This window comes from Cataglyphis hispanica, chromosome 3 (assembly GCF_021464435.1).
Source record: "Cataglyphis hispanica isolate Lineage 1 chromosome 3, ULB_Chis1_1.0, whole genome shotgun sequence".
NCBI classification, from domain to species: Eukaryota; Metazoa; Arthropoda; class Insecta; order Hymenoptera; family Formicidae; genus Cataglyphis; species Cataglyphis hispanica.
Genome location: NC_065956.1, coordinates 6,756,104 through 6,770,132, shown reverse-complemented (window position 1 = coordinate 6,770,132; position 14,029 = coordinate 6,756,104). Strand labels below are relative to the sequence as shown.

The 14,029-nt window shown below is 38.9% G+C and overlaps 1 long non-coding RNA gene and 1 other non-coding gene across 2 annotated transcripts in view; both read left to right on the top strand.

The window, feature by feature from the left end:
* Positions 1 to 14,029, top strand: part of LOC126848197 (uncharacterized) — a 174,124-nt gene that overhangs the window by 20,390 nt on the left and 139,705 nt on the right. The window lies entirely within an intron of this gene.
* On the top strand, positions 11,798 to 11,869 carry Trnaa-ugc (transfer RNA alanine (anticodon UGC)). Its single transcript has one exon. It is a non-coding gene; the product is annotated as a tRNA-Ala (tRNA).

Below are 14,029 nucleotides of genomic sequence, written 5' to 3'. Positions count from 1 at the left end.
TTTTTTTTAACAATGTGTTAAAAATATACACAAAGCAGAGTGATGAAAAGTAATAATACAGTACAAGTTTTTTCTTTACGATAAGAATATAAATTAATACATTAAAGTGCATGTGATGATGAGAGAAAGAGAGAGAGAGAAAGCAAGTGAACAAGACTTTTTTTTTTATAACTGGATCAACAAGTGCTCGTATCCTTCTTATTTTTGCGTCGCGCGTACATAAGAATGCCTACATATATAGTCCGGTTGCTAACAGAGAGGCTAGTTGAAATTTAGTGGGCAGTAAAACTTTCGGCATATATCTCGCAAAGTGGCGGCATCCATCTTGGAAATGGCCCGTACGGCGTTCTGTCGCGGCAGGGAAATGCAAATTGTCGAATATTTATATGCGACGGTCCACGGGAATGATTTGCATGGCGCGGCATCGCGGGTCCCCTTTCTCGGCCGTTCCTACTTCTTTCCGCTCTTGAATGCAAAGTGGAGGCCAATCAGATCGGATATACCCTCTCGCTATACTCTTCTTTATTATACACGGTTATATCGTCTCGCTTGAAAAACTTGCGAAAGTGGAAACGCGCGATTTTGTACCATGAGATCTTACTCGTGTCATCTGGAAAGAGTATCGGAAGCATCTGCGCTTTTGTGAAGTTTTCATTTTATCCCGAATTCTTATTCTGTTCTTCCAGGTTGATTTGCATGTAAAATTTTCCTACAGTTATTCTCTTTGATAATTTTAAAATTGAATTATTGTATTTTTGCGTGAGAAATGATTAAATAATAAATAAATAAATTTCACTGTATTGAGATAATTGAATATATGAATGACTAATTATCCTTTCACGAATATGTGCATTATGAATCATATCACGTATATTTCTATTTATAACCCGATATCTTTAAAGAGAATCATCTTATCGTTATCGTCAAATCTGGATATTTCAATTGCGCATGGTGTCTCGTATAATATTTTGTAAACAACGCATAGATTCGAATGTTGCGTTTCACGAACATAAGAATCAACGATACCGCCCACAGATTTATTCTCACAATCCCTGCCGCCTCTGACGTCTAGCGTCTTATCGAGCCGGTGCGATTCCGCCGCCGTAGACAGTCTGGCGCGCCGATCTCGTAGAGTCGGTCGACGTCGTTTCGTGCGTCTGCTTGTACTTTTGCACACGATCTAGCGTGGAGAACGCGAGAGAGCACTCTCTCCTCGCAATACCTAAAATATGATAAAGTATCACACGCGTCTGGCAGACGGACGAGATAGCGTCGCGTGAATATAATGCAACAGTTGCAAGATATTCTACTCCCCAATTTTCGCACGCGCGACGCCGCATCGGTCCGCATTACGCAATACGCCGCCGCGACTTTTCCATTTTCCGTGGCGCTTATTTCCGCCGCAATATCGCGCATGCACACGCGCCTCTCATGCATTATGCGCGCGCGACAGATGTAACTGTCACGATATCGCGCATTATACGAGCGACAGATGTAACAGTCTGTCGCTTCGCAGGTCGGGACTTGTATGTTTTCAACATTGCTGGCGGCATTGCTAGTGGGCTATTCTTTTCTCGATTCGTTTTGAGCTCTAATCTAATTTGAGATACAAGTTTAATCATACGAGAGTAAAATGATGTATATAAAAATTATTTTCTTGATACGAACTGAGAAAATAAAATCTCATCTTTAAAATAAAAAAAAAAAATAAAATAAAAAAACATCTCTAATTTTCTCTAATGTAATCCTGCATTTAAGGCATAATTGTAATTGTGATGATAATCAAAAGCTAATTAAGGGATCAGATTTTAATGTGATATGTGTATATATAATATAAGCTCTATATATCTTAAAGCTTAATTAAGCTTACGTCTGATGAAAGGCGATATACATATAAAACTGTTGCATTCGAATTCTGCGTATTTATTGCTATTAAATCCGGCAAAGTAAATCAGTTTAGAGAGGCTAAGGAGAGATCGATAGACTTACATTGCCTCATAGTAGAGTCCGTTTCAAAGCTTAAAGTGAACTTCATAGATATTTGCATTGGCTCACGAGATGACGTGCATCGGCTGGCACAAACATGTTTGCATTTGCAATCGTACCGTATGTCGCGCTATGCAGTTAGATATACATACACATAGCCACATGCATATACAGACGTATGTTTACACGAAATACACATGTACGTACACGGCATATAAATATATATATATATATATATATATATATATATATATATATATATATGCCAGACGTTATAGAGATAGCACAATGTACATATATAGTATAGCTATATACAATATAACTATATATATATATATAATATGTAGATATACATGTACGGTATATATGTGTGCGTATGTAAGGTCGCTTCATGTACGGAGCTTCTGTACGTGTCCGTACACTGTATATGCATAACGATTATATGCCTATTAGAGGAGTACAGAGGGACGTATACATATATATAATACAATACAGACACATAGATAGTGGAAGGAAGAGGAGCAAGATCGTGGGGGACGGCACCATTACTGGTATTGATGAGCAACCGGCCAGAGGAATTGGTTCAGCACGTGTGATCGATCTGGCTAATCTCCCTTTGCGGACAGCCAGATGCTAATCTTCGATCGATATCAGAGATAGGATGCGAAATTGCGTTAGCGGTCTCGCAAAAGCTTGCGAGAAACTATTACTGCCGAAATGCATCCGGCGACAGGCGATTGAGCCCCGGATTCATAGTTGATGAGGTATCGATCCACGTAAGGTTGCTGCTCATCTCGCATCGCCAAGGACACCGTTTTGGGAATCGCGCACGATACGTATTGTTCGGGAAGCAATTCAAGTTCCCAGGAGATGAATCCGACATTGCAGAGGCAGCTCCTGTTACACGCCGATTGTTACGTTACCTCTGATATTCGAGTCACTTACGAAAATGCCGAAGCATGAGAGTCTTCTCAGAGATTATGACAGCGCGAGGCCGCACGATTTAAATTCAATAAGTTCGAGATAGGAATTCGCAAAAATTATTTATGTTAATTAATTAAGATATTATCATTTATTACTTGTCTAATATTTTATACATTGGATTAACGAAGCATATATTCTCATAGGTAGATATACGTAGCAGGCGTGAAATTTGCAGACTTTATTTATTGCACGCTATCCTAGATAACTGGCAATTTGTGAAACTTTAATGACGCATCTGGCACACAGAAGGCATGTGCGATTACTTTAATAAAGTATACGTATCTCGCACTTTAATAAAGTATATATATTCTCGGCAGCCGCTCGGCTATCGTTACGAGTTATGATCTAACGAGCATTGCGGCTAACGTAGTTCGCAATTCAGAAGCTTACCCCCGGCGTGAGTCGCAGGACACCCGGTAGCACGGAGAATGAAGGTCACGAGTGCGTGTAATGCGCAATTATCATACCGCGATAATGTCAGCTCGGCCGACAGAAGGCGAACGGAACGCGCGACTTCTTGTTAATATTCTCCCGACGTATTCCGCTCGCTCGTCACTTCCGCCGCCCGAGAAGAAATCGCGCGCTCATTAGCCTTGCGATCGTCCACGTGCCGATTCCTGCTTGCGAGTTCTCACCTGCTGGCCAGCCGCGTTACGCAACGGTTGCGTGAAGGATCGCGTTCACCCTGAGTGCACTGCACTCAGGAGCGGACAAATTTTTTTGAAAAAATAGATAAATAAAATTAACTTTTATACCGCGAGCGATCTGTCAACTTTATTCTCCATTTAAATTTAATAATAAACGAGTAACAAAATATGATTGTTGAAAAAAGTCATAGTTTGATTAACGTTTCAGTTAGGAAGTATGAAGAATGCTTCTGTGACCATGGAAATATTATTGGAGTAAGGTCATTTGATATAAGATCAATGTAAAATGTAAACGAATGCGTTTTATTCTATTTTAAATAAGTTTTATCTACAAACTTCATTAGGCATTACATCAGCTTTGATAATTAATTCAATTTTTTCTGTCATTGATAATCTAAATTTTATTTATTTCCATGCCAGAATTCTTGCTTGATTGTTAGATAAATAAAAACCAACGAGTTTCTTATTAGCTTCAGGGCCCGAGAAATAATGATCCGTTCCTGATGACACGTCCCCGGTATCTTTGCGCGCCGGAACGAACGAGGCACTTTGCTGAATTAAAGCGCGAACAGCACGCGATTCGCGACCCGGTGCGAATGCGTGTACGCGCGTATACACGCGACGATACAGACGCCGTTAGGTAGGTAGATAGGTAGGAGATATGCTTGTGCATGCATGCCGAGCTCGCCTGCCGAGAGATTCGCCGTGGCTATCTGCTCCGCTCGTCACGTCGAATTAACGCCAACATTCTTTATCTCCTAATCGGAGGTCGCGGCAGGGTCGCGAGAGTGGTTATTAAGTAAGCATTATGCAGCCGTTTATGAAAATGATTCATCGAGATACATAACAGAATGAATCTGCCAGTGTAGAATTGAGGAATTTGCGATGCAGTCGTTTAAATAATAAATAAATATAAACTAGTTTTGCGTGCTATCTGATTTCGCAGATTGTAGCCATCCTCTTAATTTTTTTTAACGTTTTTTTAACGTTTTTTTAACGTTTTTAGTTTATTATATCATAGCGTTGTATCGAATATTCAGAAAATATTCAATTGCAGATGTTAAAAATTTGATTACAACAATAAAGAATAAATATGCAAATAATTGTGTTAAACATATCTCGTGTGCTTCGAGTCAACGGGAATTTAAATTTTATCAAGCTCTCGGATGAAAATAGGAGTATGCTATCTAACTGATATTATGAGTGTGCTATCTAACTCTTTTCAATACCATCGATTTATGTAAATTGCGTCACGAGGGTCAACGTTATTACAACAAAATGCATTGTTTGCTGTTTGATGCATGTGGATACATATTCGTTTGCAAGTTTTGTATATATTATATGAGGTAACTGTGGAGCAATTTGTCGATAACAAAGCGCGCTTCGCTCATTAGAAATTCATATATACAGCCCCGTATCTTTACTGTATCATCGATCGTCGCTTTTATTGTCGGCTAATGCGATGTGTAATTGAGAAGCCCCGCGCGCGTAAAGGGAAGGCCGCGCGGGACAAAGCCATGAAATGCGAGATTTACTTTATTGCGCGCAGGTGACGTAATTCACGAGCTACTGTTGCGAATTAATAGCGATTGTTGCACGGCTGTCGCGTCGATGAAAATAAATAAATAAACGTGTTTATATTTCCGAAGTATACGCACTGATTATTATCATAATTTTCTCTTTAAGTGGTCGTAATATTTAGAGAGATATGATCTTTTTCCATCTCTCTCTTGAATAATATCTTTCCATTTAATACATTTATTATCTTGTCTCTCGTGGAATATAATGCGCAATAATTAAATATTATCTATCATATATACATACGTTATTAAATATTGCAAGCGAATATTGATATTTTATATTTTAAAATCTTTAAAAATTTGCGGAAAGAGATGATATCATTAAAATTGATGATATATTTTTTGGCGTAAAATGTACCGTTAAAATTTCGATAATCGATAGAGACACACGCTCTGTAACGATAGGGGATGCATGCAATCATGCTTATACGAAGAGCGAAATGCGATTTCGACAATTGCGGGACGTTTTAGTCAAATTTTCGAGCGAATCGGGCGACTCCGGCAATCTCGTCACATCGATTAAAATATTTTCATTGAAGCGCTCGCGTACACAGTTGGTCGGCGCGTAACGAGTGATTCGAATCAGAGCTGATTGTAAATTGAGCGCGAAACCGTCGTTGATTGATTTAAAATCAGATCATCGCGACTTCGTTCGTCGGTCACTCGGCTGCATCCATCGTCCGTGCGCGTGCATCGTCGAGGAGGAAGACGACAGGAAGGGATACGAGGCGGGAGGAAGGGAGAGGCGAAAGTGCACCCTCCGAGGGTCGGATGATGCAACAGAGAGGGTCGGTTATACGTAGTACCAACATGAATGCTCGCGTGGCTCCCTAAAATGAATTACGCCAACGTGGATCAGTTGCCAGGCAACATTACACACACATACATAAATTCTCTCTCTCTCTCTCTCTCTTTCTATCTCTGTCCATTGCAACCTATAATGCATTCGCTGCAGGCCACGGTTTTTGTTTGTATTAGGAAATCACTCTGTCAAGCGCGCGTCTCTTTTGGATGCGCGGCCGTCGGAGAACTCGCAAATTTTGGGATACGTATGGGAGATGCGTGATCGATGCGCAAATTTTGGGGCACGTACTCGGAAAGCCGCATGTTTGAAGCGCACATTTTGAAACGCATTCGGAGCCATGTGATCGATGTGCAGATCGGACCAACGTTCGTCTACAAAAGGGACGTAGAGATTTCCCTGGAGATAATGAAGTAATTAACGAGTCAGTGGTTAACATCTACAAATCCATTAAATTTTTAAAACAGCTGATGCATTGATTATATCTTTATTTGTTTTAATGGGTGCGAAATATCTTAATAACTTTATCAATAAAAAATACTTTATCAGTAACATTTTAGCTACAAATTTTTCTTGTGTGAAATGTGTATTTATTATATCAATTGTTGTTATATTGATTATACATTTTTGTGGAATGTTCATGAATAATGAAACGAGTTTTCTTTTATTTTCGTATACGTTCCCACAATATGCGTCGTCGTCACCGCCTCCCTACCAGTTTCACGGTTGTAACTGCGATTTGCTTTCTCTCTCTCTTCCTCTCGCGCGCGCGCGCTAGAGACGGCCTTTAAAGTTTCAACCCTAAAAGTGTTTTACGCTTGGCATCATCCATTGATCAAATTTAAAACTGATGCATGCCCGGCCACCCGTTCGCGTGACATCGCTTTGACACCCGGATGTACTGATTTTACAAGCAGACACGCGGCGGAAACGGATTCTGGGAATGAAATTTAGGGTTGAAAAAAGGACAGATCGGTAGGAAGGGGGTGAGAGAGAGAGAGAGAGAGAGCGAACGCGAGAGTAAAAGCCGCGCGAGGGGCGAAAGGGTACGTGAGAGTGCTCTCGTGTGCATTCAATGTAGTTATCCGCCCACGTAGCATCGCTGCTGACAAGCGTAGCGAATTATCTACTTTCGTCCGATAGCCTATGCGCCGAATCTAGGATTCTCTAATGCAAGAAGCTTGTTGCTCTTACAAGTCTAGAATAGCCAATGTGTTTGTCATAATGTAGTTAGTTATCATTATATAAATGCACATATAAGTTGCACATATTTGTATAGTTTATCCTTGATCACTTAATTTAATTTTTGTTTAGAAAATTAAGACAATTTATATAGAATATTATCTATTTTCTTAAAATTAGCTGTGTGCATGATGCAACATTTATCACATACTAAATGTAAATAATTATCGTTATATAAATTAATCAATAATATGGTTCTTTTTTATTATATACAATAATCGTGCAATTATCGAAACTCGACAAGATTAAAAATATTTAAGCAGCATGCTTTCAATTTTTAATTTATAAAAATTAGAATATCGAAAATTAGAATATTAATAAAAATTAAAATATGTTCGATCCCTTAAAAATCAGTGCTCGATTGACAATGCTTCTGTGCAGTTCGCACGTGTTTGTATGCGTGCAACAGTGTCAACGAATGATTATTCACGCCCGAACCATTCAGCTTCGCTAGATTACCCGGCGGCGTATTGACAAACGGATTAACGTCAAGTTGACTTAGCGTCGCCGATAAGAAACCGATAACCGATATGTAATTGCGACGAAATGGCCGGCGAGAACGCGAAGGGCGGTCTTTTATCTTCGGGCGTGGGGTGCGCGCGGGTTCTCGCGGTTTATATCGACTCTCGACGCGTCTCGAATCGTAAAAAGTGAGAACGGCGTTTTGCATACGGCACGACGAATCGCGAAATTGGATGTGTCACGACTTTATGCGCGTCGTCCAGACGACGATCCTTATCCCTTGGTCCGTGCTCTCGTCCCGCGGTCGTTACTGAATTTTACTCGCCGCCTTTGCTACGTACACGTTTCACATAGAAGTCCTTGCTCTCTCGCATCTTTGTGACGATCAGCGATGCATTCGCGCCTTTCGACAGGCGTGACGATCAAAATGCGAGATACAGGCTACTTTGAATATTGCAAGACGAGAAAAACGTCGAAGGTAAAAGATGGAACCGTACCAAGAATTCTGGATTCACACGTTATAATTATTTTTATATACATATTTTAAATATGATATAATGAAATTTTAACACGTTCAAAAAATTTTATAATATTTTTAATAAATTAAAAAAGGACAAAAACGCAAAGATATTATAATATTCTCTTTATTTATATACATTAAAATTATCATAGATTATCAATAATAGATTATCAACCATTTTCATATTAACAAAAATTGTGTTTACACTCAGAAAATATTTTAAATAAATTAAAAAAAAAAAAAAACGGTAAAAATAGATAGCACTTAAAATATGTAAAAAGAATGTCAAAAATATTATTATTATATGTGCAAGGAGAATTTACGAAAATAATATTCTTATTTATAAAAATTAGAATTATCGTAATAATAAATTTTTTGTCAATTGCGTCACGACTGAGTGAGTCGTATTATGGACGCATCCAAGATAAAGTTTCCTTATACGAAAATTCATATTTGCCAACAAAATTTGATCGTTCCTGCTTTGATCAAGTATAAACCTACGAAGAATGCTTCGGGGTCTGTGCGTTATCCGACTTGACCGAAAGTCATCCGCGTTTTATCTCCCGAATGTAAAGAAGCGCTCAGTCGGAGAGACCCAGAGTGCGCCGGACGGTATTTACAGAGAACTTTTCTGGAAGAGTCACACAAAGGGTCTTTCCGGTAGGCCACTGCGGGTTACTTTCGTGTAAACAGCAATCTCTTCTCCGGGCTAGGCTAGAGAGGGAGGGAGGGAGGGAAGGAGGGAGGTGGGTGGGTGGAACGTTATCGCGGGATTATTTCTTTCATTCATCTCTCCGCGACTTAAGGATTTTAAGAATAAAATATGCAGACAGTGTCTTTAGAGGGGGCATGGCCGTTCTTCAGGGCTCACGGCCGTTTTCTGGTAATTACGCCGGTTAATTGCACAGGACGGCCTCGTTCGCGCCGCTTGTTACTCGCCGAGTATACTGGATTCCGCTGTCGCTGCTGGAAGGTATTAAAAGAATGTTTACGGGTACGGGGGGATATTCTCTCCGAGTGTTAAGGTATAATAGGACGTATGCCTGTAGGCGTCTCTCTCTCTTCGCTCTCTTAGGCTTCGAGGATTAACATCGTTAATTGTTAGTCTCAAAGGATACGAGAGCCTCTAGGAAGCCGACGGTCCATTTCGGGGGCAGTCTTCTGGAAAATTAAGGATTAGCAGTTCGTTCTGAGAGAAAGAGAAAGAGAATGGAGTTCGAAGGCGTTATTACTTCATACCCACGTGACGGGCTTAATGCGCCGTTGTAAAATATGCCTTCTTAGAAGTCCCGCGTGCACAAAGGGTTTAGCCTTTAAGAGGTATAGTGAAATATTGGCGACGTAAGGATCTCAGAGGAGTGATCCAGTGTTTTGAAATTCAAAGGAAGAATATATTTCGCTTGCGCTAATAATATGCTTATTTATTTAGAGAATTTAGTAAACATAAAATCGATAAGAGAGCTTGCGTTATTCATTTACTATGATAACTGCTGGAAACGTTATTTCATCACGTTTATGAAATTTTTTATATGATGATCTGGCTATCGACAAGAATATTAAAGTTTGAATTCATCGTACTTTTAAGATTACGCGCCCGGAACATTGTTTTAAAATATCACGCTATCATTCTCATGTTACTGTTTGCCTTTGGATTTACGGAGAGGGAGAGATTCTCGGATTTATACGATAAGAATACTCGTTCTTATTCATCTGCCTCCAAAATATCACGTTACTGCGGTGTCAAGTTACGGTTTATCAAGTTTTCAAACGCACAAAAATATTTAAAAGCTAGTATCAAATTGCAAGTTACTAAGTTATCGTAAAATATTGACCTGCACGCTGCAAATAGGGAAAGAAAATTAAACCTTGACATATAGGATCGTAACATACTCAATAAGAGATGTGTGTAATGTGATATTTATATGAAAACAGCAATGAACGCTTTTGCCATTTGCATATATTTGCAATTATTTCTGTTTTTTTTTTTTTCGATTATATTTAAGAATATTATGATGATGGCCTTTACCATATGATATAGTTGTGTGTATAGATATTTTTGAAACATATATAACAATTTTTTAAGGAGATAATTTGTAAGAGGTATGTCAGAATTTATTTATAGATAATTATCTTTATATATACCTCGCGAAAAAAGATACTTTTATTTGAAAATTGTATATTCTATTTTTTCTCATATATACGAATTAATGATATGAGGATTGTCGAGTATATAATGCAACATAATGTAAGTTACGACATATATAAAGCTTCCTCGGGACGTAGTTTCGAGTTACCAACTGGTTTCACAACATGATCACAAAGTAATTAAGAATGTATCAGCGCGTAATGAATCGTAGCATGCCGCATGAATGGTCGATAACTATGGCAAGTGTTAAAATGATTTTGCCGCTCTCACTCTATTAAACATATCCATACTGTCTCATATATCAAATGATATATTGTATGTTGCAACGTACTCAAACAATAGCGCTTCCGGTTCTCCATTAGTTGCATCATTGAACTTTCAAACCGCAATAATATTTCCATCAACATTTATATTTCTTATTATATCTATATTATAGTTTTTCATGTAAATGCTATTGTCATTTATTACTACAATTATCTTAAAATCATTCATTATAAATATATATTTTTTTAAATTAATATGATCTTATTATGCTTTGCATTTCTTGAAAAATATTTGATATTAAACATCAATTAACAATAAGCTTCTCAGCGAAATATTTTACTTGACAATCTTTAGTAGTTTTTCAACATATTTTTTTCTGCTTCTGTTGCAATTGTTGAAATAAATTACACAATCGATTCAATCGAAGACTACTTTCTGAAGATTACTTGCATTCGTTTTTATTTATCGGCACATCAGTCGTGTCATTCAATTCGTGACGTGCTGATTCGCGAGGTTTATGAACGCAAATCAAACAGGACATGGATTCGAAAACGCGACGAGATATTATCGCGAATCGGTAGTCAACCGAATAGAACGGAAGAGAGGAGAGAATACGAGGAGTGCGGGTAGACGAGACGCACGCCAAGGATAAAAGTATGCGTTGCAGTGGACGATAGATCTTCATTAAAGTGCGCGACGACGCATAAGTCACGCGACGGGGGGTCGCGACTTTTAGCCACCCTTGTGATTCTCTAGCACGTATGCTCACCACTGTGCGGGTACACGATAATGACCGCGCGATCGGTACAGATAACTTTTTCACGTGCCACACGATCTGATCATTTGTTATGTGTTACAAAATATTATTAAATTATTCTTATTTATGATATTAATTGATTAATAAAATATTTCTTTTTTAATTGAAAACACGAATTATAATAAAATAAAGATAAATGAGAATGTAATAAATATGGTGATCTGAAGACAGGAATTTGATAATTTAATCAAACAATTAATTAAAAATATTTTATATTTTATTGATAATGCTTTACATATGTCTTTATCTGTATTTAATAAAATATAGATTATATAAAAATTTATGTAAAAAAAGTTTGATTTATACATGAAACTTATCTCTGTTGAACAAGATGATATACTTAAATCGGGGATGTAGCTCAGTGGTAGAGCGTTCGCTTTGCATGTGAAAGGTCCCGGGTTCGATCCCCGGCATCTCCAAATTTTTTGTTTTCTTCTCTTATTTTTATTATTATTGTGTATTAAATAAGGAAAAAATTAATTTTTTTGCACTTGCTTATGCTACATTCTTGATTTTTCGTTTATCATTTTTTTATTCGACATACTTTAATGTGAGATAAGCACAGATAGTAATGTAGATAAATATTTATATGTAATAATTCGCATTCTCTTTCTGTATTTTTGCATTGAATATAGATATAATATCAGAGTAGCATATATATAGTAACTGTTATTTTTATTTAAAATATATAAACTGATTCACTTATAAGAGCACTCAGTGTACAATGTATCGTGTAATGATAACCGTGGAAAAAAGATAGAGAATCCGAAATATTTCTCTCCGATATTCTCATCGCTCGTGGTCAATTGAACAAACTTTTTTTTAAGAAACCTTATGATTGAAGTCCGTCATACCTACCTATCCTATCGTCCGGCTGTTTTACGTTTCGCGAAGCCGGAAAATCATCAAGTTTGCGGAGTGTTTGTTAAGGTTTCGGCCATTTAATTTCCCCACAATGTCAGCCGTTCACTGTGAGATTTTTTTACGCGCATGCGGAACGCGCGCCTTGAGTAAATTGAAAGTGCGTTTCTATGTTTTCCTGAAAGAGAGAAAGGAAAAAACATGTGGCATTGCGCAAATAGGAAACGTTAAAAATATCGCGGTATATTATAGCGGGATTAATATGCCGTAAGACGAACGCAAATGAATAACGCGCGAGTCTTCAAACAGGAAAAAAGGGGCGGCATTTATTTTCTCGAATATCTACACGAAAAGCTAAATGCCGCGAGCGGAGGATTTAATAACCCGAACTCGGGCTCGGTGTACCGCAATGAAAAGCCTTTTGTCTCGCGAAGGTACCTTCGAAAACGAGGCAAACTAGCGAGCGTGCGAGAGGAGGAAGTGGAGAGAGAGAGAGAGAGAGAGTGGCCGGAATATCGAGGCCGCGGCGGAGCACAAAACGGGTAACTAGAAAAAAAAAAAGAAGAGAAGGAGCGTAAAGAGAGGGTGAGTTCGGTCGCGTTGATCGAGCGTGTAACTCGCCCCGGAGGGCTCCTGGCAGGCCGCGCTCGCCTTCCTCGCCGCGTCCGAGCCGAAGCAAGGGAGATGCATTACGGAAAAAATAAAAGAGGGAAGAATGATCGTGGAGTCGCGTTGACTGCAGCGGAACTAACGCGGTTTCGAGACCGCGGTCGCGTTCATAATCCACTCATGCCGGGAACTGCATTCGGGAGTGCATGCAGTCATCGCCCGCAGTACTTGTCGCAAGCGCAAGCTATGCACTTCTGGCCATGCGACCACGCATTTATCGCTGATGCATTTATTGCAGATGCACCGTGGGTGGGAATCGGCATCGTCGGCGCTCGCTGTCGCCGTGCGATGTCGCGAGGTACCGGCTGGTAAGCAAGGGGTTGGCCGGTCGAGAAGGGAAGTAAGGGGAGATCGCATTCATTCCTACAGCATTACGTCATACATCGATTTTGCCGGGGATTCCCACAGAGTCAACTCGCTATTGGGAGCACGTTGCATCACTATCGTTGCTGCAGTTATACGTATCTTGCAACTGCATATTCCGTAGTTGTCATTTCCGTAAAATATATAGAAAGATATTTCTTGTGATCCAGTTTTTATATTTCTTATTTTTTTATATTTTGTCATCATTAAAATTTTTATTAGATAATAATTAATAAGACTTATGGGATGAAGTATGTTATTTGATAATTGATTTTTTTTTGTTTCAAATCAAAAAGACCATACTAAAAACTTTGTTCTCTATTCGCAACGATGTATGTACAGCAAAGATAAAGAGATAATTAAAAACTAACAACGTTACACGCGCGCAACACTTTTTCATAAAAGCTAACGCTTGTTGTTTTACACGCGCTTCACATAATATCGGTCCGATGGAAGTACCGTAAATGAGAATGATTTGATTGGATTTAACTTCCGAGGCGGACAATCAAAAAAGCAATTTCAACGCGCGTCATTGACGGGGTCGAAATTCGTGCGACGGCAGGCGAATTAAAAAAAAAAGAAGCAATCGGAACGCGTGTGGCGCGCCTCGATTCGACGGGGTAATCGCGCCGTCGCGTGCCTAAAAATGAGACTGCCACGATTGATTAATCATCGCAATCTCGCGC